We start from the raw sequence: 9,973 nt of genomic DNA, 5'->3' as shown, positions 1-9,973 counted from the left end.
CCACAACCTACTAGCTCAGGCTATCTTTATAAGGTGTTTATCACATTAGATAAATTAGATAATCACATTAGATGAAATTATTATCTAATGTGTGTTTGTCACGTTAGATAAATTCATTATAATGTGTTTACCACTGCTGTGATTACAACTCGTATGACTTAACTATATCAACCCTGGATATTAATAAATGAGCTCTTTAGGCGATGTTTCATATATAACTATAGGAGCTATGCTCCAAGTCATTTTTATATTTTTATTTTGAAACAGGGTCTTCCTAAGTTGTTAAGGGCTTTGCTAAATTGTTGTGGCTAGCCTGGAATCTGTAATCCTCCTGTTTCAGCCTTTCAAGTATTAGGATTCAGGTATGTGCCACCATGCCCAGCAAAATTCAAAATCTGAAGTATGGTTTCCACTGAATGTGTATCACTTTCAAAGCATCAGAAAGAAAAAAATAGATTAAACTCAGTAAGTTAAGGACCACCAGTATTAAGCCTCTACTGTTTAAATTACCATAGGAATTTAGTCTCAGCATTGGATACAGGCCAACACGAGACAACTCTAGCCAACTCGAACAAGGGGGAAAAAGGGAAAGATATAAATCATTAATATCAGCAGTATTTGTAAAATTTTTTTTTGGCGTATTGTAGTCATACATCTTAATGGAGTACGAGATGGTGGAGGCATACATGCACACATCACCCAATTAGCCCTTGCCCAATTCCGCCCCATTCCTCCTCCTCCCTCCTTTTCATGTTTGGCTTAGTGATTGACTTTGATATGCTTGTAAATGTGCATCCTATGAATTAAAAGAAGGGACATCACAATTAAAATTATATAGTGATGTATTACATATTATATATAATTCATATGTATGTAAATAATATACATGTAGCATATAATTTATATTCCAGCAAGTAGCTGCTCCATTTTAAGACTTTTTGGTAGTTCTTCTGTTCTTCAACATTGATACTCTATCCTTACCTATGCAAAGATTTCACCTCTCATGGCTTAAATATCATCTACGTACTTACACACATACATATGAAGATATATGTACACATGTGTGCCTGTGTGTACATATGTATATCTCATCATGTATATGTATATCTCTACACATGCACATAAACATTTAGCAACCTTGCATAATACCTAACATATAACAACTGTATGAGAAGTGGTTCTGGTATTTTCTTTTACATAGATGATAGTTATTATCACAGGTAAATTATATGGCACAAAAAAGTGCCAGATATTTATTTTCCTCCTTTATTTCTCATTCCTGTGTGAGTGTGTGTGTGTGTGTGTGTGTGTGTGTGTGTGTGTGTGATGTTACTGGAGATTGAACCGAGGGGTACTGGCCTCGAACTTTGGATCCTCTTGTCTCACTCTTCCAAGTACTGGGATTACAAGTGTGCACTTCAGTGCCTGGCTCTATCTATCCTTTCTAATTTTTTATTTGACTGCCATACAAATTTTTCCTCTATGCTTGTGCTACTGAATTGCACTCATTTCCTTTTAGAATATCCTCCACTCCTCTCACATTCATCTAACCTTTAGGTTCTCAGTCTTCCTAATAAAGACTATAGGTCAAGCGTGTATCCCTTTGCATGTGCCTTCTGGACTAATTAGTTGACAAATCATGACCAGCCTTTTGCTGCCCCCACCCGGCATTATTTAGCATCTGTCACTGCTGATTAGATGACCACTGTCCAGAAGAGGCTCAGTTCTTCCCTAGTTCCAACGAGAATTTTAAAGAAATAATTCCATAGGGAATCCAAGCAAATGTATCCCTTTCCCTGGTAGATAAGGATAAAGAGATGACCAGTTCAATTTGATACCATCAAACTTCACTGACTTCAAAATAGCCTATTTCAAAATTATTAAGGACTATGCATGACTTCATCAGCATTATCTGGAGAAAAAATGAAAATCAATGAGAGCCCCAGTCCTCTCATAGTTAGCTTTCTGAGCTAAGCTCAGTTCTGGACCTTCCTCTAGATTCTGAGAACTATCTAAGATGTAACACTATTTCTGAATAAACTTAATTTCTATCATAGAATCACATTCTACTACAAAGGAGGATCGAACAGTGAGAGAACCTTCCTAGTCACTTTGCTGTGTGTTACATAGGATGCTAGCTAGAGCAGACTTGCTAAGGAGAGTTATTTATTTTGGAGGCAGATAGTCTGAACCATTTCCTCAACAACTGTCAAGAAAATAAAAATAAATTGATGCTGTCATTCATGGGCAATTTCTTAAAAAATGATGACATCTAATCTTTTGACCTAGAAACTACTTAGCATCATAATATCCAAATGAATTAGCTATTGCACAGTTTCTGAGAGAAGTACTAGTTCACAGTAACATTAAAATGCAGGCGCTGATCTTTTAAGTAAACTGAGCTCTCTTACATGTGATATCTGGAGAGTAAACATATGTCTTTTTAATTAATTGACTAGGAATAGATTTATGAAAAGAGAGTGGAAACACAACCTGGTGATCTTCCCTGATGTCATAATAGTTCTTTATTTACTTCAAGTCTTGACCCTTGGGAGGAAATTTGTTGCCATCTCAAAGTTGCCATCTTTTTTTTTTCGTGTACTGGGGTTCCTGGAAACCCTTCTACCTCTGGGCTACACTCCCAGACCACATATATATATATATATATATATATATATATATATATATATATATATATATATATATATATATATGTCTCTGTCTTCCAAGTGTGGGGATTACAAGCATGCGCCACCATGCCCGGCCTAAGTTGCCATCTTTTTGAGCATCTACACCCATGATCCTCTGGAAGAACTAGCTGTGAACGAAGAACACAATCTGGGATACCTGTAGACCTTAGTATGAGTTATTGCTATTCACTTAATAGCCCTGTGTCTTTCACCTGGATTTCTCCATGTATATGTGCATTGAAAGAGTTGCTCTAGATGATCCTTTATTCAAATATTTTATGCTTCTGGTGATTAAAATATAAATAATCACTTTGCTTCCTTTATTTCATTTCCCTTTTATTACAGGGTCTTTGTGAGAGGATTATATCAACCAAGAAATATGAACATGTGTCCACTCAAAGGCAGCAACATACAAATCGCTGCAACTAGTTGACTCCTCAGGACTCTTTGCTTGGTTCCCTTACTTTTAAACATTGCAGTGCCCAGGACCCATGTCTTATGTACTTTCTCCATCTATCCTTATAGGTGTAGATATCTCATCTGCAGTGATGATTTCATTATATTTATGCCCAGTCCAGACCTCTTACCTATATTCCAGTTATATAACCTACCTGCCTATAAGACATCTCTTTTGGGGCTTCTGGTTGACACCACACACTTAACATATTTAAAAAGAGCTGCCTGTTCATCTTTTCTTCCAAAGGGCTCATTATTAGTCTTCCCATTTTAGCAGATGGTAACTCCACAATTCTAGTTTTTCAAGACCAAATCCTGGAGCCGTTCTTGACTTCTCTTTCTCTTATGCTCTCTAGCCAATCCTTTGGAAAATCCTGCAGTTTCTACCTATAAAATATACACAGAATGTTACCTCTTCTTATCATGCCCACTGCTACCACCTTGTTCTAAACAACCAGTATCTCTCACCTAGGCTATTGCAGTAGCCTCCTAATTGATCTCGATGCTCCTGATTTCACTGCCCTTTAGACAATTATCATTGTAATAACAGAGTTATTCTTTCCAAATATAAGTTAATCTTCCAACAGATTATTGTAAAAGACAAAGTATTGACAGGAGCATATAAGAACCTAAATAAGGGGCAGTACCGGGGAATGAAATTGACCAACTTATGTGCATGTTTGAATGTCACAATGAATCTCAGTATTATGTATAATTATAATGTACCAATATATTTTTAAATAGAACCTAAATAACATCACAGCCCATTAACTATAGGAGATCCTCTCCTATTCTTCTTTCCCTTTCTCACTTCATTCCATACACAAGGCTTATTTGCTATTCTTCAAACACATCCAAGCATATTCTTGCCTACAAGAATTTGCAAATGTTATTTTCTCTCTCTGGACAGCTCTTTTCCATGTATCTACATAGTACACTGACTCCCTCACCTCATTCAGGACTAAGTTGAAGTGTCATCTTATCAGTAAGGTATTTTTAAATAATCCTATTTAAAATTATAGCCGGGCATGGTGGCGCACGCTTGTAATCCCTGCTCTTGGGAGGCAGAGACAGGAGGATCGCGCAGGTTCATAGCCAGCCACGCTGGTTTAAGAGACCCTGTTTCAAAAAATATAAAATAGGTCTGCGAGTGTGGCCTGGAGGTAGAAGGGCTTCCAGGAATCCCAGTACCACCAAATAAAATAAAATAAAATAAATAAAGTAAAATTATATACATACATAATTACTTCATTTGCAAGACAATGGCTGGAACTGAATAACATTATGCTAAATGAGATTAGTCACAAAAAGTAAGAAATCAGATACTCTCCCTAAAATGCTAGAGTTAAGGAGAAAAGGGGTCATAGAAGGAACTCTAGAAGAAAAAGGAGAAACCATAGATGAGCAAATAAGGTGAACTAACTGAGGGGGATAGGATAGAGGAAGAGGGAAATTTCCTAATGTACATGATGTACATTCACAAACATATCAAAGTCAGTCATTAAGCCAAACATGAAAAGGAGGAAGCAGGGAGGGATTGGGGTAGGGATTGGGGAAGGGTAAATGAGTGATATGTGCATGTATGCCCCTATCATCTATACCCCTTTAATATGTATAACCACAATGCACTAATAACAATAAATAAATAAGTAAAATTACACATGTCTCACACCAAGCATGTTTTTCTTCCTTCTTTTCATTGTCTTTTTTTGGGGGGGGGGTACTGGGGATTTAGTCTAGGGACATTCTATGTCCAATCTGCAACCCCAATCCCTTTTTATTATTTGTTTTGAAACAGCGTCTTGCTAGGTGGCTGAGAATCTCACTCCATAGCTATGGCTGACTTCAAACCTTCAATCCTCCCTGTTTCAGCCTCCCAAGTACTGTGATTATAGGTATATGTTGCCACGCTCAGCTTATTTATCTTTACAGTAACATGCTTTATTCTCTTATACACCAGATATATATATATATATATATATATATATATATATATATATATATTTATGTACTGTCTGTCTTCCCTCTCTAACATGTAAATTCCATGATGGCAGGGATTCTTGTCTGGTATGTCAGTCTTTAGAAGAATGCCTGACACATTGTAGGTACTCAAGTAAATGGTTATTGAATAAATGAATGAAATCTCTTCATTGACCAGAAGCCTCAGAGATCCTCTTTTTGTTACAAATGATAAAACTTCTTTATAAAGTGAATTAGACTATGAATAATAAATGTAAAATACTCTGTAGATGCACAAATGATTATTTCATTATCTGGTCAATGAACAAGGAACATGTACAAATTGTTCTAATCACAGAGTGATGAAAGAGTAAGGAACAATGGATCATGAATAAGTGCAGGAAGAAAATAAAGAATTGTAGTTTAAATAAATTTGGGATGTAATGGCTTGCATCACAGACTTGCTTTATCTATTCTTTGAGCACTGTCCTTTGGGGGAAATATTCTTTAGAAACATTTTTTGAAATGTCTTTGAAATGGGTCAGAGTGGCAGGCCAAGTGAAAAAACAGGCTCAGCCAGGGCTTTCATTGAGTAGGTCAGTAATTAAATGCTTTTTCTTTTGGAACCTTTGCTTTTTAGATACAATTTTCCAATAGCGAATCAAGTCAGTAATTGCTCCTTTCCTTTGCCTTGAATGTAATTTTTATTGTATTCAGAACCTGTTGATAGTAATTGAGAAGTCTGGCTATCAACATTCAGGTAACTTCTGCATCCAAACACAATGAACTGAACAATAATTATTAGGATTGTGTTTTCCAACAGAAGGTTTTCATTTAGGTTAGGTGTAAAAATACAGATTTTAGTTCCCTCTGTACATCTTCAGTCACTGGATACAAAATGGAACATTAGAAATGTAGATGCCATTGCTAAGAAGAAGGCCTCACATCTTAGTCTCCTTGGGATTCAGTGCCAAATGGTGATTCCTAACTGGGTATATATGGAAGGTCTTATCTTAATTGAAGAATATTGCATTTGCATAATTGTAGAGAGTCATCACTTTGTATATGTGGGAGATCTGTTTCAGGATCTACCTTGGATACCCAAATCTGTAGATTTTCAAGTCACTTACATAAAACTGTGCAGCATTTGATTTTAATCTATGTGCATACTCTTGTATAATTTAAATCATCTCTAGAATACATATAATACCTATTACAATGTAAATGTTGAAGAGTATTATACCATATTAATTAGGGAATTATGATAAGGAAAGAAATCTTTATATGTTAGTATAGATGTAAGTTTTAGAAATATTTTGACTTATGGTTGGTTGAATTCACAGATTTGGAACACATGAACATGGAAGGCCAACATATATTCAAGATAAGGGTACCACTAGTTGAGGATTACCACTGTGGCTGAGTAAGAAAAAAATATCTAAAATTTCTCTCTGGGTGTTTGCCCGGGGTAGGCGAAGGATTCCAAGATGGCTGGGCACAAACTTGCTCTGAAATCCATCGACTGGGTTGCTTTTGGGGAGATCATACCCCAAAACCAAAAGGTTATTTGGTAACTCCCTGAAGTCCTGGAATGAGACCCTTACCTCCAGGTTGACCTCTCTAACTGTGAAACCACTGCTATCGACTGGGATTACTATAAGTCTAACGTGGCCAAGGCAGGCTTGGTGGATGACTTTGAAAAGAAGTTTAATGCCCTGAAGGTTTCTGTGCCAGAGGATAAATATACTTCCCTGGTGGATGCTGAAGAAAAGGAAGATATGAAAAGTTGTGCTGAATTCGTGTCACTCTCAAAGGCCAGGATCGAGGAATATACGAGGCAGGTGGAGAAAATGAAGAACATAATTCCATTTGATCAGATGACCATCGAAGACTTGAATGAAGTCTTCCCAGAAACCAAATTAGACAAGAAGAAGTACCCCTATTGGCCTCACCAGCAAATTGAGAATTTGTAAAAATGAGCCCCGGAGGAAGGTTTGGCTCTTCTTTACAGACTCTAGACATTAAAAAATAAAAATAATTGTATAGCTCAAAAATAAATAAAATTCTCCCTCTTCCTCTCTCTCTCTCTCTCTCTCTCTCTCTCTCTCTCTCTCTCTCTCTTCTTTCTCTCTTCTCTCTCTCTCTCTTTCATTTTCTCTCTGTATTTGGAATTGTAATCAGGTATATTTTACCTCCAAGCTATACGCCTAGCTCCTTTTGACTTTTAATTTTGAACAGGGTCTTATTAAGTTGCATAGGATCTCAGTAAGTTGCTGAGGCTGGCTGCAAACCTGCTAACCTCCTGTCTCAGCCTTCCAAGTGTTAGGATTACAGGCATGGGCCACCACACCTAGGTAAGTATCTAGTCTTACCTACAGTATATTTTGAAGTCTTTATGCCAGTAAAGCCCTTGAGACTTGAGAGAAAACCTATTTGGCACTGGAAGGCAGTGTCTGACACAAGTTGGGATCAATGATTTTTGAATAAATAAGTGAAGAATTGCAATACATACATGCCATCAGTATTAGAATTCTTGTATGTATGGTTATTTGATTAGCCTCCTGTCCATACTTGAAACATAGAACAGGAAATTACATTTTAGTGCAAAGATAAGAAAAATCAATTACAGCACCCAAAGTCGTGACACACAGACATACATTTTCACTCAGCAGGTCTCAGCCTCTATATGAAAGTCATACAGAGAGCTTAATCATTCCCACTTCTATCAGCAATGGGCTTTTTTTTAATGGTTAGCAATGCAAATCAAAATAGGAACTAGATATATATTCTTCATGCTGAACATCTGCTTAAAACATTAAAATAAAGTAGCAAGGAGGTAATTTCTATAAATATGAATATATACTACTAACACAGAAGTGCTTTTAATTTTTAAGAGCATCTCCTTTCAAATCTGTTATGAATATGTTGTTTTCTTTTTTTCTGGTTTTTATCATATTTTGTTTTTATCATTTAACGATGCTTCTGTTTTTTTAATAGAGGCCATTCTAACTGGGGTGAGATCTTATTTTAGTTTGGGTTATTTTTGTTGTTGTCATTGTGTGGTTGTGGAGGGTACTGAGTATTGAAATTAGGGGCATTCTACTGAGCTGAATCTCCAGTGCTCTCTCTCTCTCTCTCTCTCTCTCTCTCTCTCTCTCTCTCTCTCTCTCTCTCTCTCTCTGTGTCTCTCTCTCTCTTCCCCCCCTCTCCCGTGTGTGTGTGTGTGTGTGTGTGTGTGTGTGTGTTTTAAACAGGATCTCAGTAAGTTGCTGAGGTTGGTCTCAAATGTGTGATCCTTCTATCTCAGCTTTCATTGTAGTTTTGGTTTGCATTTCCCTGAGAGCTAATGATATGGAGTACTTTTCATATATCTGTTGACCATTTGTATTTCTTCTTTAAGAAGTGTCCATTCAGATCAAATGCATGTGTGTGTGTGTGTGTGTGTGTGTGTGTGTGTGTGTGTGTGTGTTACTAGAGTTTGAATCCAAGGGCATCGTACCTCTGAGCTACAGCCTAAGCCCTTTTTATTTTTTGTTTTGTAACAGGGTCTTCCTAGGTTGTTGAGAGTCTCACTACATTGCTAAGGCTGACTTCAAACTTGTGCTCATCTTGTCTCAGCCTCCCAGGTACTGGGATTATAGGTGTGTGCCACCACACCTGGCCATTTATCCTGTATTTAAACTGGATTACATGGGTGTTGTTGTTGTTGTTGTTATTGTTGAGTTTTAGAGCTCCTTGTCTTCTGGATATCAATCCTTTGTCGGAAAGTGGCTGAACCTGGATATTAAGTGAAATAAGCCAGACACAGACAGGCATTGTATGTTCTCCCTAATATATGGAGATCACAAAAGAAAAAAAATCTATCTATCTATCTATCTATCTATCTATCTATCTATCTATTTCTCACTGACCATTATGCATATCTGCTTGAAATATCTTTTGTTTTTTTTTTTTTGTACTGGGATTGAACTCAGAGGCATTTCTATCCTTATTTTTTTTCAGTTTTTTTCTTCTTTTTGCACTCCTGGGGGTGGTACCTCCGAGCTACATTCCCAGCCCTGTTTCTTATTCTTTATTTTGAAACAGGTTCTCAATGAATTCCAAAGGGCCTCAATAAGTAGCTGAGGCTGTCTGTGAACTGCAACCCTCCAGTCTCCGCTTCCCAAATGCTGGGATTACAAGTGTGCGACACCAGCCCGGCCTTTTTTCAGTTTTGAAACAGGGTCTCACTAAGTTGCTGAGGGTGCCATGAACCTGCCATCCACTTGTTTCAGCCTTCCAAATACTGATATTACAGGTTTGCAACACCATGACAGACTTTGCTTGAAACATTAAAAAAAATGAGATAAAGAAAAAATGGTCCAACTGAATATAGACTAGTGATTACTAGGAGGCTGGGAAAGGGAATGTGGAGATTGGACAAAGCAAGGCTAGCGTTGATTGGTTTATATCATGCTATGTACATGTATTAAAATATCACACTTAATCCCTTTAATACATGCTTATAAAAATAAAAATTAGAGTTAAACATGAAAGTGCCATTTTGTCACTATTTTCACTGCTGTGACCCACCCACATGACATGCAAAACCTAATTAGAGGAAAAAGGATTTTATTTGCTTACATTCCTGGATATTTGAGTCCTTTTTAGGCTGGATTGTAACTGCAAGGCTCATGACATGGTGGAGAAGGGGAAGCTGCTCTCAGCTCATTGTCTCAGGAACCAGAGAGCCAGGGCAGCAAGTGAAGCTTCAGCATAGTGGTGGTGGCACCATCCCTGGACATGCCTTAAGGGATCCACCTCTAGCCATATTCTGTTTCTAAGCATGGCCTTTCTAACACATGACGATTTTTCATCCAAACCATACA

The 9,973-nt window shown here is 37.2% G+C and overlaps 1 pseudogene across 1 annotated transcript; it reads left to right on the top strand.

Moving 5' to 3' along the window:
• The first annotated feature begins 6,592 nt into the window (after positions 1-6,592).
• On the top strand, positions 6,593-7,078 carry LOC308279206 (ATP synthase subunit d, mitochondrial-like; annotated as a pseudogene). Its single transcript has one exon. The product of its transcript is annotated as an ATP synthase subunit d, mitochondrial-like (transcript).
• Positions 7,079-9,973: the final 2,895 nt, after the last annotated feature.

This window comes from Muscardinus avellanarius (assembly GCF_963383645.1).
Source record: "Muscardinus avellanarius genome assembly, chromosome: X".
NCBI classification, from domain to species: domain Eukaryota; kingdom Metazoa; phylum Chordata; class Mammalia; order Rodentia; family Gliridae; genus Muscardinus; species Muscardinus avellanarius.
The sequence above is the reverse complement of the archived record's forward strand: the minus strand, read 5'-3'. Positions and strand labels throughout refer to the sequence as shown.